At 38.2% G+C, this 20,705-nt stretch overlaps 1 protein-coding gene across 13 annotated transcripts in view; it reads left to right on the top strand.

Annotated features, from left to right (window-relative positions):
• The window catches only part of Sox6 (SRY-box transcription factor 6), a 580,992-nt gene that overhangs the window by 291,299 nt on the left and 268,988 nt on the right, over positions 1–20,705 (top strand). The window lies entirely within an intron of this gene.

Raw genomic sequence — 20,705 nt, 5'->3', positions numbered from 1 at the left:
ACTTCCAAGATAAAAATTCTTCAGCTGCGATTAAAGGATGAATTCTAGTTATCCTTGTGTCACCCATCTTGTTGCCAGTGTAGTTGGGTCCTAACATAAGCGACAGTTGTCAGAAAATGAATACTTTAAAAAGGACTTCTCTATCTAAATACATATATTTAATCAGAGAGTCCTTTGGCTTCTGAAAATAAGTTGTCTAATGAGAATTTCATTTGAGCAGCTGCGACTGAGGAGGTCAACAGGCAGCGCTAGGAGAATATGGCCCAGCTGGTTAAATGTGGTGGCTGTCGTGATTTAAATGGTCAAGTGCTGCTTGTAATCCAGGACCGTCTGTTTGTGGAGGGAAGAGCGAGTGCTTCAGCATAATGTACAGCTGTTTTAATCTCTCTTTAATAATAGTGCTCCAGCCACTGTCATGCCTTGTGTATCATACTACTAAGTATATGATCCCAGGCTACTGGGATGGGTTGTAGTCAGGATTGGGAGTCACATGAGAGACAGGAAAACCCTTGAGTGTCTGACAAGACTTTCTGACTCTCTGCACTTTTCAAGACTCTCCTTTGGATAATAATTACTATCATCATGAGAAAGCAGTGGTGCTTGGAATTAGGCAGAAATATCAGAGTGGATGAAGTCTTTTTGGAGACCATGGAGAGCACACAGTTTAGGCAGAATTCCATAGACATGCCTAGGTCAGAGACTAGAGTATGAATTTGCTCCATTGAATGGTGTCCCTTAGACCGTCAGGGTGATGCAAACACACAAATACCCCTTGCTGTGCTCACACATAAAGGGCAGTGAGCTTGGGTTTCTGGCAAGGCAAGCTTCTCAAAGGATGTGGTAGTTGTTGGGAGGACCAGAATGATTGTGTGTTTCTGTGTATAGCAGGCACACTGGTATCATTATTAACATCTGGTATGTGTTCCCCCTGAAGTATAGGGAATATGTGGTGTGTTTCAGTGTACTAAAGGTGTTCTCTAGTGTAGTCAAAATGATGAGAAAACTCGCTTTTGGAAGTCATATGTTAGATTGAGGTAGATATGGATTTGAGCCCAAGTTTCAGTACTCATGGAAGCAGGTCAAACTACCATGTGAAGTTATAGATGGAGCTAAAGCTGGGTGCTGGAATTGGTGGTCACTCAGCATTTACCACATGAATTCCAGAGCACACATTACTGAATTTCTCTGTGCTTTGCTTTTTTTTTAATAACCCAAATGTTCATCATGATTGTCTTAGTTACTTTTCTATTGCTGTGATAAAATACCATGAACAATGCAATACAAGCATTTAATTAAGCTTGCAGTTTCAGATGGTTAGAGTCTATGATGGAAAAGCAAGGGAACAGCTGAGAGCTCACATCTTGACCTATCTACAACCAGCAGGCACACCTCCCTGTGACACACCTCCCTGAACAAAGCCACACCTTCCAACCCTTCCCAAACAGTTCCACCAACTGGGGGCCAAATATTCTAATACATGAGCCTATGAGGATCGTTCTCTTTCAGAACTCCAAAATTATAGTGCTGTTAAGAAAATCAACCATTAGCCAGTCACTAAGGCATGTGGAACACTGTGGGTACACAGGATAGCACTCAAAGGAGCCAGAGTTATCTCCTAGTTATGAGACCTGCATGTGTGATTTAATCCATCTGTGCTTTAGTCCCTTCATCTGAGAAGCTGGATTGTGGGGACTGGATATCTCTTTTCTCATCACAACCATTATTGCTACTGTTATTGTAACTACTATCACAGTGGTTGTTATTTGATGAAACTTTTTGAAGAGAAATATAAAAAATCTCATTGTATGCCGCAAACTGTAGGAAATGTCCCAGGGTGTTAAGGGATTTAGCATTTGGCAGCAATGGTGTTCATGTGTTCTGGAAGAGCAATTCAGTTTTGCTGGCCTTTTAGGCCCTCTGGAAAAGCTGATACTAAAGTTTCCCCACTGGAAGCCAGTCTTCCCTGCTGTGAAATGTGGAATGTCAGCCACCAAGGTTGCTGGAGCCTTGGATGGGGTTTTAGACTCCTGTCAGGAACAATGTGGTCCTGTTACAATAAAATCTATGAAATACCTGACATTCCGGCCATGCTGTAGTATCAAAACAATTTTGATTGGTGGTTGAAGTTTTAGCATCTCCAAATCTTTTCTGGTTTTCATTTGTAAGAGTTATGCATGAAAACACATAAAAAGACTGAGGGATATGGCTTCACCATTGAAGTGTTTGCCTCTTTGGCATGGGGGCATGGGAGATAACACATAAGAACCTCTCCAGTACTGGGTAGGTAGGCACAGGAGGATCCTGGGGGCTTGCCAAATTGCTGAGCTCCAGGTACAATCTCAAAATATAAGTGGAGAGTGATTGAGGGAGGCACCCCTAGACCTCAGGCCTCCATGTGTATGTATGTATGCACCCCCACACAAACATGTATACACACATATTATACAGAAACACATGAACACATGCACACAGAAATGCTTTGATTATTCACTACAGTCCCTGCAGAGTATCATCTTGGGCATCTCCAGTGAACACTAAGGTTCCACAAACAGCTCACAATTTGGTAAGAAAGGAGTTGAGTAGTCAGAACAGTGCTAGTACAACTTAAATTAAGTTTTTCTTCTTCTAAAATATATTACAATGTTCATGTGCTTGATGCTGCTTTGAACTATTTTGTGTAGGAATTATTCTTAGTGTATTTTTGAGTTAGATGTATTTGCTTTCCAATTTTTGCGAACTGGTTATACTCTCATGTAACTCTAGGAGTCACAGAATGAGCAAGAGTTCAGAGGCCTCAGGCCTTTTGGAGGAATCTTGACTAGGTCTATGTGCAGCTGGTTTGTGACCTCCTTTACAGTCCAGGTAACATACCATCCAGTTGAGTCTTCTCCTTAACTTCTCATTTTCTCTCTGCTCAGCCACTGCTATGAAAAGATGCTGTAGATTTCTTGGCCTGTTTCTAGATCCTCATATTTAAAAGTTTTTTTTTCCTGGCTCTTTTCACTAATAATGTTAGCAGACATTGGCAATTGTTTCAGGTTTGTCTCTAAGTGAATGGGGAAGGGTGCTGAAGGTGCTATAGGCATTTTGTTTAGAATGAGACAGCTTCCTAATGGCTTACTGGAGCTAGTCTCGTTGTCCTCTGCCTTTTGCATTTGTGAATTTTGCATTTTCCCTTGAAAATCCATTGCATTTCCATCAGAATTTATTGTGGGAGTTTCAAGAAATAAATAGGGGACAGTTTGGATCTGTAGTATTTTGTTTATACTTGAAAACAAAAACTAATACATAAAGGAAGTGGGTCCTTGAAACATGGCAGCTGATGCATAGCCCATGAACAAGAGACAAAGATCATGGGCTCAGGGTCTAGCCTGCTGCAGAAGGCAGCCTTTGTGACTGCCTCTGCTCTTCACCCATGCAGTCTTTGCTTTAGACAGGCTAGGACTTTGCTGTTTTCTTCCATTTTTGTTCTGAAATAATTATGAATTTGTTTCTAAATAATATAGTTTTATTTGCTGTAGGATTTTATAAAAATGATGCCACCCTGTAGTTTTCTGAGACCTGCTACATGGCTACTTTGCTGTGTAGTATAGTGCATTTTCACTTTTGTATAATATTGTACATACTATTCCATGGTGTGGCATGTAACAGTCTGTCCTATTGTCCTCTGTCTCTAGGTATTTAAATTTTTCACATTTTTTACTAGTGCAGACAATAATGGCAATAATGTCAAGGAGGTTCCTATACTTGACATGATGTACATGTCTTCTTTGGGATTCCCTTCAGGAGAAGTATTGATAGTGAAAAATATGTGTACTTTTTTCTTTTACTTTCTTTCACAGCAAAATTTACTCTCTCTTTGTCTCTGCCTCTCTTTTTCTCCATCTCTCTCCATGCATGTGTTCTCTGAAGACTTTAACTATCTAGACCTCTTTGGTCTATCTCCCTCAAATGTTCAGTATGATATGCACACAGACACACATTTCTTTCCTTAATCAATAACAATTTCAGAAACTCAACAAGAGTATCCAGTGGGCCCTTTGCTGCAATTTTCTTTTTGTTTTGTCATAATAGAATGTTTTCAGCCCTTTCAACAATGTACAAACACAGGTGTCTTGTTCTGCAGGACTGTGATTACTAGATTTGTTAGGAAACATACTGTTCCCCTTTTGATCTTCTTTATTGATGTTTCCATCTTATGATGTGGTTTTAGGATTAGAGTAATTCCTGACCTCTAATTATCTTGGGTTCACAACCTTCACATTTTTTTCTGAAATACTTTAAATTCAAAATTATAAGCCTTTTGATTTTTGATCTATGCCATCATTTCTATTAAAATAGACATTTTTTATACCCAATTGACTTCTTCAATGGAAATCTTCAGCTCTCTCTTAAAATGTCATAGACCTGTAATTCCAGATACTTGGGAGGCTGAGGCAGGCAGGTCACAAGTACAAGGCCATTATGAGCTACATAGTAAGTTCAAAGCCATTCTGGAAAACCATGTCTCCAAATAAGAAAAGATGAGAGCCAGGCATATAACCCATCATTTGTGTGCTTGCAATGCATGCATGAGGAGTCTAGGTTACATCCTCAGCAGTTTGGAAAGGTTTAAGAATCCTTCCAGGAGGCTGGGAAGATGGCTTAGTGGTATAGAATCCCAGAACCAGATAGGTTGGAGGCCTGCCTATACTCCTAGTGCTCTGGGACTAGAGACAGGACCCCTGGAGCAGGCTGGTTAGCTAGACTAGCCAAATCTATGAACTTGGGGCTCAAGTGAGACTTTGATTCAATATTTATGCAAGAAAGAGACCAAAAGCCAACCTCTGATCTCTACATAGTCACACTTGTGAATATGTACTTAACCAGGCATACATACACAGCTCCTGTGAAAACAAAAAGGAGGAAGGAAAAATGTCTTTCATGACCTCTAGTAATGTACTTCGTGGTGTCAGGTAATTAACTAATTAAGTTCTATGTTTTAAATTTATAAAATGATCTTGGCTTAGATATTTATTAAAGGATAAATTATAAAATTCTATGACATTTTAATTTTTTTAAAAAATTCATATCTAAACGTCAGAATCCACCATTCAGGATGTGTCTTTCCCAAACTGTTTTCTAAATAAATCACTTATTTCAACCAATCTCATGATTCCTTTTCTTTTATTCTTGAAAGTGTTCATTATTATCTCTTTTTTTAAAATACTGGGATATTTATGAAGTGAGAGATAAAAGCAGCTATCCATTTTTGATGTCTGAAGAAGACATGGTCCAATGAAGTACTTATGAAGCCATGGCTTCAAGGCCCTAGCTTAGCACTGAATTATCTGTGGCACCAAGATATGTGCGCTTTCTCAGCTGGTGTCTTGAGAGTTTATATGCAAGGGGCCCCACACAAGTCCAGAGAATTCTTCCACACTGAAGTCAGAGGAGGCTGGCTGTCCACTACCATGGGAATGACAAAGTTAGAGGCTTGTGGGTCTGCACAATTGCTCACAAATTATGTATATGTTAAAAACAAGTAACTACATATAGATGGTTAGAAAAAAATGCTGAAGGTGTACTGAATAGTTATAAATTGTGCTGAGAAATGCCATAGCATCAACAACAGCCAAAACAGTCACACCAATGTGTGCTTTTTAATGAATGCAAACAAGAGTTAAGGGAAATCTTAAGAGAATTCCAGTCAACTGGGTACACTGAAGTTCGATTTTACTCCAGAATACAATTTATTAATTCATTTTTAGTTAGTTAATTAATGAGAGAGAGAGAGAGAGAGAAAGAGAGAGAGAGAGAGAGAGAGAGAGAGAGAGAGAGAGAGAGAGAGAGAGGGAAGATGAGAGAGAGAGTGAGTTTTAGCCTGGGTGTGAACATACTGTGGTACATGTATGGGGGTCAGAGGACAACTTCTTTCAAGAGTCCTATTTCTCCTTCTACCTTATTTCTGAGGTGCTGGTCTCTCCTGATATTTCTGCACAGCATATTTCAGGCTAAGTGGCTAGCCAGCTTCCAGCTGTCTAGGTTCTGCTGTTTCTGCCTTCCATCTCTCTAGGAGTGCTGCGATTACAGATGCATGCCACCATATCCACATCTGGCTTTTTATGTGGGTCTTACTTCATCAAGTTTGTTCAGCAATCACTTTTACCCTTAAATCATCTTTTTAAAGGATGATCCTATAGAACCACGTGTCTGACTTCTACTTACTCTAATTTCAGTTCTAGGCAGCCTGCATAAATTTCAGTTCTAGGCAGCCTGCATAGCTCAGTAGATAAAGGAGTCCACCACCAAACGTGATGCTCTGAGTTCAATCCCAGGACCACTATGGTAGAGGAAAATAACTCACTCCTGTGGAGTATCTTTTAAATTCCACATAAGCAAGGCATGTGTGCCACTCACATATACATACAAATACATAGAATAGGAAACATCAAAATAAAAAATGCCACTTCCTTGGAGGTCTTATATTCCTGTAACCTTAGTATTCAGGTCTAAGAGAGATCACAATCATACTGCTTTTCCTTTCCCTTTCTTTCTTTTGTTTGCGGTTGAGTGGAGTGGAGATAGGGTCTCATTTAGCCCAGGTTGGCCTCAAACTTACCTTGAACTTCTGCTTTCACTTCCCAAGTACTAGGATTAAAGTCATCTGCTGTCACATCTGTTTTTTTGTTGTAATGTATGTTGAGGGTCCCGGGATGCAGGCATCATGGATGCTATGTAAAAACTCTGCCAGTTGAGCTCCATTCCCAGCCACACAATCTCTCTTATACATATTTGTGTATTTCATTTTCATAGTTTCATTGCCTTGTGACTTCCTTGTTTGTGGTCTATATTGTCTATTACTTCATTTAGGTGGAGAGTTAACCTGGACTGGTCCAGGGTTGTCTCTCAGTACTTGCAACTCTTAATAAATGTTTACTGATTAATTCCTGGGAGTTTCTTTGGTACCAGGTTTTTCCCTAGCCCCATAATGCTTCCCCTCTATCAAGACTGCTCTTCATAATCTCAGTTCTTCCCCCAACTGGACCATCCAGATCCCTCACGGTCTCATCCCCCATCCCCTTCCTTTTACTCCCTTCCCCAAATTTACCCAGGATCTCATCTATTTCCCCTTCCCAGCGTGATCCATGCATCCCCCTTAGGGGCCTTCTAGTTACCTAGCTTCTTGTGGGGCTGTGAATTGTAGCCTGGTTATTTTTTGCTTTACATCTAATATCCACTTATGAGTGAGTACATCCCAGCTAAGATGCCTAGCAATAGTGGAGAGGGTGTCTGAACTAGCCTTCTCCTGTAATCAGATTATTGACCAACCTAATTGTCATCATAGAACCAAATAACTTAAGGAAGCAGATGTAGAGATCCACAGCCAAGCACTAGGCAGAGCTGAGTCCAACTGAAGAGAGGGAAGAGGGATTATATAGGGGGAGCAAAGTGTCAAGATTATGATGGAGAAACCCTCAGAGACAGCTGATTCCTCGGGAGCTCAGGGACTCTAGACCAACAGCTGGGGAGCCTGCATGGCATGACCTAGGCCCTCTGCACATGTGTGACAATTGTGTAGCTTTGTCTGTTTGTGTGGCCCCTAGCAGTAGGACCAGTATCTGTCCCTGGCTCATGAGTTGGCTTTTTGGCTGCCTTGCTCAGTCTTGTTGCAGGATAGAGGACCTTGGGTCCTGCCTCAACTTGATATGCCAGGCTTTGTTAATTCCTCATGGGGAGTGGGATAGGGTGGGGAGTAGAAAGGAGGTGGAGGAGGGTATGGGAGAAGAGGAGGGAGGGGAAACTGGTTGGTATATAAAATAGGTTAACATTTTTTTAAGTGTTTATTGATTGAACAAAGTAAAACCTGTTAAATTATCTTGAATATTGTTTCTAGTATTTACTTCTGCCTTCCCTACCTTTACATTTACCCCACCCTCACAATTAGGCTTCTAAGTATAACTTTAATGCCACTGCATGCAGGTCAGTAGAGAAAATTCTGATAATTTCTCTTTTAATGACATTATTTCCCCCTTTTAGGTCTAGAAGACCTGTTTAAAAGTCATTCTGTCAATAGGAATGTGATTTTGGTATGATTTCATTTTCCATCATCCCTTTCTTGTGAATCCATAGCCCATTAGTCCTCAGTCCAGCCTTGTGCAGAGTTACAACTGAACGGTTCACTATGGGTGTATGAAATCACAAATTTTTCCATGCAGACACATCATGACAATGTCTGAATTCACTGTCTCCCCAGTTGTGCTCCACCCTTGGCCTGCTGTGCCATCAGCCTCAGGGAAAAGGTGTGCTCTCTATGATATATAAAAATAGCTTCTGTGATATATATATATATATATATATATATATATATGTATATATATATATATGTGATTTTCTTCTAATACTTCATCAATGTTTCTGTGAACACGAGTGTTTCCTATTTTCTTTATTCCATAGTATGAATCCACAACACATTTCCCAGATCAAGTAAATCTGTACAGGTTTCAGTGTAGCGATATTACAAATAAATTCTATAAACTCTTATAAAACTTACCATGTTTTGGCTGGAAAGAAGTTTCCATTTCTCTAGCACCAAGACCTGGAATAATTGCTGGGTTAGATGATGGTTTCAGTTTTAGTTTGATAAAACTTGCTGCACTCTGCTGTAGAATCATTGTGCCATTTTGCTTTCCCACTGTCACAGTGGAGTAACTCAGTTTCTCTGTGTTTTAGTCAGTTGTCAGCTTCCTCACTTTCCTTTTAGCCATTCTAATGGGTATGTTGTTATATTTCATGCTGAGTTAATGTGTATTTCTTTTATGGCTAACAATATTCATTGTATGTGCTGTTTGCCATCTGCTGTTGTGAAACATCTTTCCAGACCTTTGGTCCTTTTGTATAAAATCAGATATTTTCTTGCTCTTGTATTTGGTCCTTCTTTGTTGTTCCAAGTAGTAGGCCTACATTAGAGATGTATGCTGAAAATGTTTCTGCCAGTCATTAGTTTGTTTTTCCATGTGCCTGTATAACTGCAAGTACAGTCTTAATAAGGTCTAGATGAATAATTTTTTGCTTTATGAATCATACTTTTGATATAAATTTTTAAAATAACCAGCCAAGACCTGTATTTTTTTAAAATTTATTTTATATAACAAAGTCCAATTAAATGAAAACAAACATTTATACACAATATTTGGGAATTTGGGCGTTGTTCTTTCCAAACTACTTCCTGCTGGTACGGGGTGCTGTCATGGGGGATTCGAAGAAGATTCAGAAATCCTGGCTGTAGTCTGTAAGGCTGCTTTGTCCAGCTGTTTTGAATGTAGGATCACCTGGTACTCTGTTTCAGGTGGTCTGGCTTGATCAAACCACATTAGTCTGGAAGGAATCCACATCTTTTCATTTTCTGTGGAAACAAAAATAGAAATCCTTTTCCCCAGTAACTTGTCCTTCAACTTAAATTTTGGAGTCAAAGCATTTTTGTTAAATTTAATTTATTATTTTACATGTCTATCCCAGTTCCCTCTCCCTCCCTCTCTCCCTCCTTCCCTCCTTCCTTCCCTCCCTCCCTCCCTCTCTTTTACCCTCTCTGCCCTCTCACATGCACTCTAACCACCCTCCCCTCCCATCCCCCCACCCCAATTCCAAATGTAGGGGAATGCCATCCAGTTGGGGTCATGTAGATCTGACAGGCAAGACCTGTATTTTAAACATTGTCTCCTACTTTTTAACCTAAAGGATGTATAGAGCACACTTTACATTTAAGTACACATATAATCCGGTGGTAACTTTTGTGTAAGATGTGAGGCTTAAGTTAGAATTCATTTTTTTTAAACTAACAGATAGTTAGCATCTCTGTTGAAAAGGCTTGTCTGCCTCCATTAATTCATACTGTAAATGACAGGATTGACCACATGGGAAGCTCCTAGGAGTCACAAACAAAAGAACACAGCAAAAACAACAGCAGCTGTAGTAATTATGGCTACAACAGAAATAGTCTGGAGCTGATGACTCAGCAGTCATAGGATAAAATGAACAGAAATCAATCAAAGTTCTCTATAACAGTAGGGGCATGTCTTAGTCCATACAGGTTGCTATAACATAGTGTTGCAAACTGGGAAACTTACAAAAACCAGAGACCCATTGCTCACATGCCAAGGGTCCGAGAATCCCAAGACCAAGGTACTAGGTGAACTGGATGCTCCCTTTTTCTGAGTTTGGTACCTTGTTGCTGCATTTTCATATGTCATTTGGGACAAACAAGTGCTCTTAGGTAGTCCTCTTTCATAGGTCTACTAACTTCATTCATGACCAAGTTACCAAATCCTTGTCTCTTAATACCACCACACTAGGGATTCAATTTTAGCATGTGGATTTGGGAGGACAGAAACAATTGGGCTGTAGTAACACTTGAAACTGAAATTTAAAACAATATTATTATAATTTTTCCCAATGAAGTGAAAATTTTTGGTATGCACTTATCACATTGTACAAACCTATATGCAGAAATTGAAAAATGTTCATAAAAAGTAGCAACTTAAATTTAAAACAGAACATGATATTCATATATTCATATACTCAAAAATTTACTGTGTTGAAGATTTCAGTTCTTCCACAAATGATCTACATATTTAGTGTAGTGCCTATTAAAATCTGGTATGACCTGGTAAGTAATATGTATATCATCCTATTTGAATTTTTTATAAAAACACTTATAGGTACATCCAACCTTTCAACATTGCAATGTGTTGTCATCCACAAGGTTCATTCTTGAGAACTATGCAAACAAGTTATGAAGTAAATCATTAAAATCTCATAATTTTTAAAAGAAATTTATAATTTTGTGTTGAATCAAATTCATAGCTATCTTTGAATGCATGTGGCCATGGTCATATAGTTCTGTAAGGCATTTGTTAAGCTTTTTCAAATGGCATTATAGTGGACCAAGGTGGGAGAAGTAAAAGTAGGGAAAGGAGGAAAAGAAAACAAATATAAGCATAGATATTTTTAGTAGCTTATAGTTTAGAGGGAAAAACATGAAATGAGTAAAGCCTGTACATGCTGTAATAGAAGGATGCTATCAGTGTTCAGGCAGGACAGAAAGGAACAGTTGTTTTGTGTCAGGCTAGAAAAGCACTTACATTATTTGAGCTAGATTTTGAGTAACTATAAGATAATTATCCTGAACAAGGGATAGATTGGGATCCAAGGTAGAGAGGCCATGTACATAAAATGTCAGTGATGTGAATGAGCTTCTCAAGAAGTTTGTTGTGGCTAATTCTGGAGATCTGAATGTAAGCAAAAATAGGTTGAAGGCATGCTAAAAAGATTTAGTTTGGTTATTTGGTTCTAGAAAGCAGATGAGAACTTTTAAGTAGGGGGATGAGTGACAGATTGGATTTCTTAAAAATAACTTTGTTGTTATCCTAATTGTCAGTTGCAGAAAGGCAATGGGCAGTGAAGAACAGTCTGTTGTAGGCTGTTGTAATGGCCTAGGCATGTACTGTTAACAGTTAAAGCACCATCAGAGGACATATGGGAACTAGCTTTTAGAGATACAGTTGAAGTTGCTAACTGTATGTGGTGTGTGAGGTTTGACAACTGGAAAGAAGATTTGAGGCTATAGAGATGGTTCATCTACTATGGATGAGAAGTTTCAGGGAAAGGTTTGGGTTTAGATGTACTAAGTTTGAGTATTCTCTCTGTGGATGTAAAATACACCCTGTGTGCAGATATACAAGGGACTATCCAAGAAATTAAAGGAGAAATACCATCTGGAGTCCCCTGCCTCTCATTGCCACGGACTGAACTTCTCTTCTTGTAATGAACTTATTTTGATGGGTCACAATCCTTGATGATACAGGGCAGTCACTACTTCTGGCCCTTTAGTGCCATCAAAATATGAAGTAGATACAAGATGAACAAGGATACTGCCTGTATAGCTGGCATGCTGCTTTATATTAAGCTTTTTACAAGTCAACACGTGAGAAAAAAAAAAACAGTATACTAAGGATATAGTGGTTTACTATCACTTCCAATTGTTACATACTCAACACAACTGCATGTGGCAACCTCTTGGGAACTTGTTTATGCCAGGATCACTACAATGCCTGAGAAGGGAGCTACATTATAACAGCCTGGTTAATATAGTGATATGAATTTTTAACTCCATTATTGTGTGGTACGTCTGTAGTGTGTATTCTGGATTTGACTAAAACATCATGACATGGTCTATGACAATGACACACTATAGAATTACCTTCAAACAGGATAATAAAATTCCATGATTAAAGTGTTCAAATAATTGCTTATAGATTTAAGTAGTTGGGTAAAAATACTAGCCATCAGGGAGGTAGGTCAAGATGTATAGACGTGAATTTCCCATTTCATTACTTATTCTGTGTGTTTGTGTTTTCATATAGCTTAATAGTCAAATTGATGCCATAGCTTAAAAACAAGTGAAATCTGAGTCAGCTTTAATGGTCTAAGGACTGGTTAGGGTGCTGGTGTTAGGGGCTTTTCAAGGAAAACACATTGTCAAAACAAAGAAGAAAAGTTGTGTTATTTCATATGTATTCATATGTATTTATTTAGGTTTCTGTCCTTCCTCAAAGATATAATCACAGGTTACAACATGAACTCTATGGTACTTCAGAAATAGCATTGGCTGTTAAGGCTACACTTACTACAGAAAACGAAGCCCACTGTCACAGAACTTAGCATTAAGAAGATAGGCATTTAATTACAAAAGAAATCCTGTATTCTCCTTAGACATGCAGCTCTAGGATATGGAGGGTGGCCTGGGAAGAAGTGAATTTCACAGTATTTAGGTGAACAGCCTCAGGTTTCTCTGGTGATGAACTTGAGTTTTCGTCAGCTCCACTCGCTCTGCCATTCCTGCTGTTTTGCAACAGGGCTTAAAAGTGCTTTAAGTGCTTGTGACCGTGGTAATGAATGAAAATGTCTTTCTAGCACTGAGAGGATTGCATTAGACTGAATAGTCACCTCACTTGTAAAAGCACTATTAGAGTAGGGCAGCTGTAAGTAAGGATAACGATTTGTGTCCACTGCTTATTTACTGAAAATTGTCAATGTATTATTTATTGAGAGCTCTCCAGACAGTGCTTGTCAGAATAAAAATGTCAGCTCTGAGCAAAATGTTATAATACATAATAAAAATGCTAGGTACGCATTTTAGGAAGACAACTAATTAGACCTGCTTTTTCTTTAGAAAGGAACAGTAAAAATGTCTAATATCGTAGACTTTCTCCATTTGTATGTGTCCTTTCCTTTCTTCCCTGCTCAGCTCCATATTTGTTTTAAAAACTTAGCATGTCTGAGAAATAATTTGACAACTTTCTGTGGTTGCCATTAGACTCCCCAAGTAGTGGGAGTCTTGCTCAAGGAGGAAGGCCTGGCTTGCCGCCCCACAGTGAGCAGCGCCCTCACCGCCATGTTTTGTCTGGAATTAGATGTCACTTCCTCCCTGAGCAGTGCTCTCGGAAAACTGCCTCCAGTGTAAACAAGATAAAATTATTAAGCTTATTCCTCAGCCGTGCTAATTAACCCCAAACAAATTTCACATTAAGGAAACAGAATTCAATCAATGTAAATGTTATTGCCGTGTATTACTGTAAGCAATAATATAGTGGCTAAAATAATTAATTATTTTGATTTTTTTTTTAAAAGAAAGTATTCCTTCTCTATTTTAAAAATGTTGTTGCAAAACATTTTGTGGATTTATTCTCCCTTTCTTTGGTTTTCCTGGCATAGAATATAAATGACTCAACTGGTAAAGCAGTAGTAATATAAAATTTTATTCTGAACAATGGGTTTTCTTTCCTTCTTTCACAATTGAATTACAGAACATGGAGAGTGTGCTTTGGAGAGCGTCAGGTTTACTTGGGTTAATGTGTTTTCATTGGCAGTACTGTGGCCAGTCTCGTTTCCTCGGACCTAGTCCAGGTGACAGTGTATCATAGCCACCTCCTGTCCTTTCCCACTAGGCTTTAGGGAATGTACATGGCAATGGTGGAAAGCTAGCAATATAATATGTATCTAGGAGGAGAAAAGAAAATACAATTTTGCTGCATTTCAGGTTTTCAGCAGCATTTGCCTATGGAGATTCCCCCACCCTTCCCTTTTCAAGAAAAAAAATCTGGGTTCACACGGAAGTCAAATTATCCTCTTCATGGTAATTTTCTAACATCAAACCCCCAGATTTCAACGTGATTGCTTGGTTGCTCCTTTGAGAACTTGGATAAAATCTGTCATTATCGTTTCACCCTCCTCAAAGACCTTTCACTACATAAAGTACAGATGCTACAAGACATGTAACTTATTTCTCATTCAATGGAATGTGTATTTGATTAACATGGAGTAATTTATCAATTATAAATAGCTCATTTTATGGTAGATGGAACACAAGTCAAACACTGTCTGTATTAAGTTTATTCTGAGAAATAGTACATGACTTCACCAATATATACCAGCAAGCATTAAATTAACTTTGAAATTTAAAGTAATTTAACTGAATTATACAATAAGTGACTTTACAAATTCAACCCCAGCATTTTTTTTTTCTGTAATTTTTCCATTGTCTAATAGTTGCCTCTGATGGACCTGCCCATCCCCAATTACTTCTATATTTTGTTTGAGGGTTCCGCCAAGCACTTTACCCTCCTCTATTAAAGCTGTCTTCACCTTGGTAGGAATAGTTAATCCTTTAATGATATCTTAAATATCTAACAAGCAGGTTGCTGCTAAATATGCACAGTGATGCCAAAGTGAAAAATAAGAGCATAGGTGTTCCAAGAAATAGCTGGCGTGTGCCACTAATAGCCAGAAAGAAATAAAATATAGTCCTCATATCAGAGATATGAGGAAATTAAACTCTGAGTGCTTTAAAATCACACCTGGACTGACCATTTACTTGGCTGTGTATTTTGATTTCAAATAATTTGTTTTATGCAATTGTTTATATTTTAGTTCATTTTTAAAGTTTCTATTGCCAGATAGTTGATTTTAATTTTTATGTCTTTGGACATTTATTTTTACTTTTCCAAATAGAAAGTGACTTTATATTTTATTTCTTCACATTCCGTAGGTAGCTGTTAATGCTTTGCAGATTGTAAGAAGCTACATTCAGTAATTAAAAAAAAAAACAAAACAAAAACCATAAAATGGAGACATAAAATTTTGAAATGAAATGAGCATGTCTTCATTTTGGATGTTTATGTATATAAACATATTTTAGGAAAATGTTTAAATACTAATATATACTATAGCAGAGGATATAGAAGGGGTAAATATAACTAACATTCCCAGATCCCTCTAGTAGTCAAAGAACTTATAAAATCTTAAACTGCAAGATTTCCATGATTAATATTTCTAGATTTGAAGTTACACTATAATGCCAAGTGAATAAATGTAATAAAATTCTAAAATAAGAATCCTCGTTAGAAGAACCTGTATTACTGTATTTTGAAATGAGATGCAAAAGGCTGCATCTGGCATTTTATCCCGTTTAAGACAGTAATTGACAAACTGCAGTCATCATGCTTTCATGTGGTTTTCTTCCTCTACTGAATTTTTTTTTTTTTTAATGAAAGTTAAAAAGGGAAAAGGGGACTCCAGGATTTCGAAACTCACTAGTCCTAAAGTGATAGAAAATAGGCAAGGTGTCACAGTTAATTTCTGGCCCTATTTTATGAGTTCTGCTCTTCCTTATTCCCCCTGTCAGCCCAGGAATCCCTGAGGCTGTGCAAACTGGCTGAACATCACTCAATCCTAGTTTTATATCCCCTTTTTAATAATGTTGAGTCTATTCTGTCTAACTTTGATTCAGACAACCTTCTCGTCTTGAAAAAGTGATATATTTAATCAGTGGTGCTGTCCCCAGCCTAGCTCCCACTGCGTGTGACTGCAGCCAGGGAGTGGTACAGTGGTCTGTCACTTCTGTTTGAATGGGTAATGCGGAGCCCATCAGCCGAGAAGACAGGAGCTGGAACTGCTTGTTAGGACACATGATCAAAAGCCACTCTCTGCTTTCTGCCAATCAAACCTCATGTCGCCTTGTGGGGCAGACATTAAATAGATTTCTTTCCAGCCTTACACTGTGGGCACTTTGCCAGTTTGACATGTGAACTGTTACAAAAGATAGCAGAATTTTGACCGCTTGCTGACTGCTTTAAAATATTACTGGACACTTGTCAGAATGAAATATTCATAATCCTATATTATGGTAGGCCAATTAAATGCTTGTTACTTTTATAGTATATGGATTTTTGTTGATTTTCCTGTTGTAGTTTGGGCAGGAAAAAAGAGCAGACAGTTGCTTCTAGTGTGAAAGTAAAGAAAACAAGCTGTGAATCAGGCCTGAGTATGATGTTAACACATGGTATGACCGGCAGTTCAACTGGGGTGATTGTCGTTTTGTGGAAATAACATCAGTGAATGAAATATTGTTTTACTTCTCCCCTCACATCTTAAAAATCATTTACTCTTCTGGAGCCAAAATAGGAGAGGGCATTAGTATTTATATTTTGGGCAAAAACAGCATTTGGAACTTGAAATTGTGGCTGATATGGGCATCTTCTTCTTTCTGTTTATTGAGGTGATGGGTCCGTTTCTGAATTCCAAGGCAGTCCTGGTTTGTGTTTGCCCCATGGCTATTTTCAGCTGCCTCTTTCCTTTTGTTCAGTCCTGAGGATTTTCTCATTCTATTGCTGCCTCACTCTGCACCCATATCAACCTAGTAATGATGATGGCCTAACTGTTAAGCTTTTAAAAACAAGAATGAATAGTAAGTACTTCTCATTTAAAAATCTCCTTGGAATAGGCATTTCTGACCATTTCCAAGCACCCAGATAACCACCCCAAAGCTCTTAAATCTCCGTGTTTTGATTCCTCCAAACTTGCCACTTGGTACTTGCTGTCGTCTCTTCTCTAATGATCATTTTAAAAGGAGTTAAACATTTTCACCAAAACATACCATGGCAGTCTAGTGAGCTGCACATAAACAGCTGCTCCTTCAATAAGCCATTCTTTATAATACCCTTATTACCTTCCAGTGTCTCAAATTCTGATTAGTCAACAGTGCTGATTGCCGCACAGCATTCCATTGCCTGTCTTCCCTGCTCAGCTGCTCAGATCTGAGTAATCACAACACAACTTGGGTATTGTTTTTCCCAAGTTGCTGTTCATATTGTGCCTTGAAAACTCTGAATTATCCAGGAAAACTGCCGTGGTGTGGGAGTGAGTGACTTTCCTTTCTTGTATTTAAATTGTCTGCAAAAAGCACTCCATAAAAAAATCATGTAACTGTGGAATTCTTAGGTTAGGAAGAATATTTGTAACTTAAAACTGTTCCCATGATCAGATTATGAAACTGGGTATGTTTTTTGAAAATGAGTCCTTTACAAATGTGAAGTTACAAAATTGTCATTTATAGCTACTAAATTTCAGCCAGCTCTGAAAGAGATATTTGTGTGGAGAACCTCACTTACAGGGTTCAGAGGGCCTCCACTTTTGCTTAAGATGAGATAACTTCCATCCAGTTACCGCGCAGCATCACTGATATGACCAGATAAGGCGGCATGGTAGCAGTTGCAGTTATGATGAAATAAGTAAGGGTGGGAAAAATGTCTCCACTGAAGCTAGGGTTTCAGCAAGTCCTCTGTTGTGACCCCCTGGAATTCACTCTCAGTGAGGAGGAAATGCTGACACACTGGAAATGCAACCTCAGCCAAGGCCCTAAATCTGTCATTGTGCTCTGCAGTCTGCTCTGAAAATAGCGGAACTCTTTTGGTAAATTAAAATCGGTGTGAATGGGAACAGATGTCCCCATGCTTCCCACTATCTTCAGGGATGCCCAGTAGAAAGTAGAGGGTCAGCGAAGCTAGAGGGTAGGAGGCACGCTGGAGGATGCAAACAGGGTCTACATAGGGAGTCCTATTTGACATGTTAGTGAGTAGATTGTACTTATCTTTGGTGGCTGTGTAAGAACTTATGTACATTGTTACACCAAGAGAAAAAGAAGGGGTGGTATTTATTTCTGGAAGACTCTCTGATATTCTCTGCAATTGTATCTTTTCTTTAGCAAGCTATATTGCCCCTGACTACTATTAGGTTGTTACTTTCTGGAATCCTCTTGGCATATGATCCTAAAGTATTTGTTATACTCTAAGGCTACAGTACATTCTTTGTACTGATATTACTCAAAAATAATAAAAATGGTTTATGCTCTAAAAATGTACAATTTATCAAACAGCATGTGTAGTCAATTTAAATAAGTCTCATAGAAGTTTTAGTCTTGATTTGAAAAAATAGCATAGGATGAATTTATTTATAAGAACCTTAATAGTTTCTCTCAATTCCTTTTACATTTTAGATTACCTTATAATTTTCTAAATCTACATGAACAATAATGATCAATTTTGTCAGTATTATTCACACCTTTTATTAATTTAACATAGATGAATAAATGTGAGTGTTGTGAAGAGTTGATTGGGAATAGATTTTAAATCTGACAGTTAGATTACAGGGTACCTAAGAAAAAATGGCTCTTTCACTAGGTACCTAGTAATTTAATTCTTGTTTGAAATTATTATAATTTATTACAGTGTGTGGGTCCTAATGAATGTCTACTATTAAATGAAAAGGAGAAATTGAAATTAAGATTATGAAATTCTTTTAACTCATATCTTAAAATCCTCTTAAACAATTCAGAAGACATTAATAAGCTATGTGGGTTTCTCTCCATATTCTACAATGACAAATAGAAACATTTTTTTTCAACATGTAAAGACTTTAGGAAATGTTGAATGCCACTACAACTTCATACTTACAATCTTGGAATTTTTATAAAATGGTAACAGCCATTATAAGAACACTGAACTTGGTAACTCTATTTAGATCTTTATTTAGGCTTGACCTAGACTTTTCTAGCATTTGTATTTTGCCAAAATGCTTATTTCCTTATTATTAAACATTTAAGGTAAGACAATTTGAGTTTCTATGGAGTTATAGATAGTACAACATTAACATTTAAAAAATACCAAATACTAAGGAAACTCTTAAAATGTGAATTAGTAAAAATACACATATAAAATGAGGATGTTTGGATGTCTGCAGGTACTGAAGGCTGCTACCCCCAGATGTCGGTAGAGCCTAACATGTCCAAAAAATGATCAGATATTTCAAATAATTCCCGAGCAAAACCAGCAATATTATAGGACATTTTCTATCCTGATGTATTGCTCAATATATCACTTGAAAAGCTCACTGGGTATTTCCCTCTGGGTTTGAGCCTTGATTTACAAACATGGCTTTGCTTATTTGAAATCACTTTAAGGATTAGACTGGCCCTTTAAATTTTAAACTATGGCTGTACTTTAAAACGCCTGAGGTTGTGTTGGCTAGTTTCTAGACTTTCTTTCTTTCTTTCTTTCTTTTTTTAACCGAGGCTGTTGTGATTCATGTCACTGGTCACTAGTTTATATGTAAAGAGGTAAAAATCAGAGCAAATGAACTGATGATGGCTTAGCTCAACTTTGAGTTCAGAGAGTAGGCCTGCTGGGGTTTCCACAGCCTCAGTACAGTGCCAAGCCATAGGGCCTGGCCCCTTCTTTCCTTGAGGACCCCTATGAGCAATCCTGAATATGAGAAGTGAAAACTAACTTCTCAGGAGTGTGGCTGCTTAGTTGGGGGTTTCTGTTGGATGGATTCTTTGGAGCTCTCAAGTGTGGCATCTCCATAACACATTCTTCTCCATAACACAATTCTCTGTGAACCTCAACACTGACAATCCTTACTTAAGGAAGACAGTGGCCATGCTAGCTGCTTTTACAGCAGCAGGTGTTTCTGGCTTCTAACAATCTGCTTGTTGAACACAAGTTAGCTGAGTTTCTGATGGCAACAGTCATCATGGGGACAGGAAAGGACACAGGAACCACAACAGTGCTTTCTGCTCTCCTAAGAGGAGACAGACAATTGGATAGTCCACAATCTGCCTAAGTTTCCATAAATAACAAAGCCCTTTCTCATCCGTCCGTCATACCAACGTGGTTGCTGTTTTGTACTGCAGCTAGGATGCTTACATCCAAAGTTGTCTTTCATCTACTATTACAGAAAGCTAAAATCGGCCCACTCCAGCAGGGGAGTATCACAGGGAGATAGGGCTTGCTGATGTTACACAATGTGCGAACACAAGAATCCTGCAATGAAAAACGGCTTCTTCACATTATTCTTTTTGTCAATTGTGAAGCCATAACTGTAAAAAAAAAATGTTCATGAAAGCACTGACAATTTACAAAACCCCTACCTACTGTCATCTGTTTAATTAGATTTCCCCCCTTGGTACCTATTTAAACTCTAAATGAAAGATGGAAATATGTTTGCTCTAAATATTTGATATGATTGAGATGAGATTAAGGGGTTTAAATGATTTAAAAATTATATTTACTTTAGTGCAATCTGTTAGATTCAGTGGTAATCTGCTATTTGGTTTGCTTTACAGTGAAGCAAGCACCAAGGGTTAAAGTGCCCAGCACACCGGAAAAGTTAAAAATCTGGGCCTCCTTTCCTTCCCCATCTGAGTTGTTCAGGCGAAGTTGAGTTTAGCTCAGACTTCCCTGTGCTTTTCAGCAATGACCTTGTGGGCTAGAGAAGCATGGCACAGTGGCCCTTTCCAGCTGTACTCAGCCTATCCGTCGGGGTATAATCAT

This window comes from Phodopus roborovskii, unplaced genomic scaffold (genome assembly GCF_943737965.1).
Source record: "Phodopus roborovskii unplaced genomic scaffold, PHOROB, whole genome shotgun sequence".
Classification (NCBI taxonomy): Eukaryota; Metazoa; Chordata; class Mammalia; order Rodentia; family Cricetidae; genus Phodopus; species Phodopus roborovskii.
This window is presented reverse-complemented; position numbering and strand designations above follow the sequence as displayed.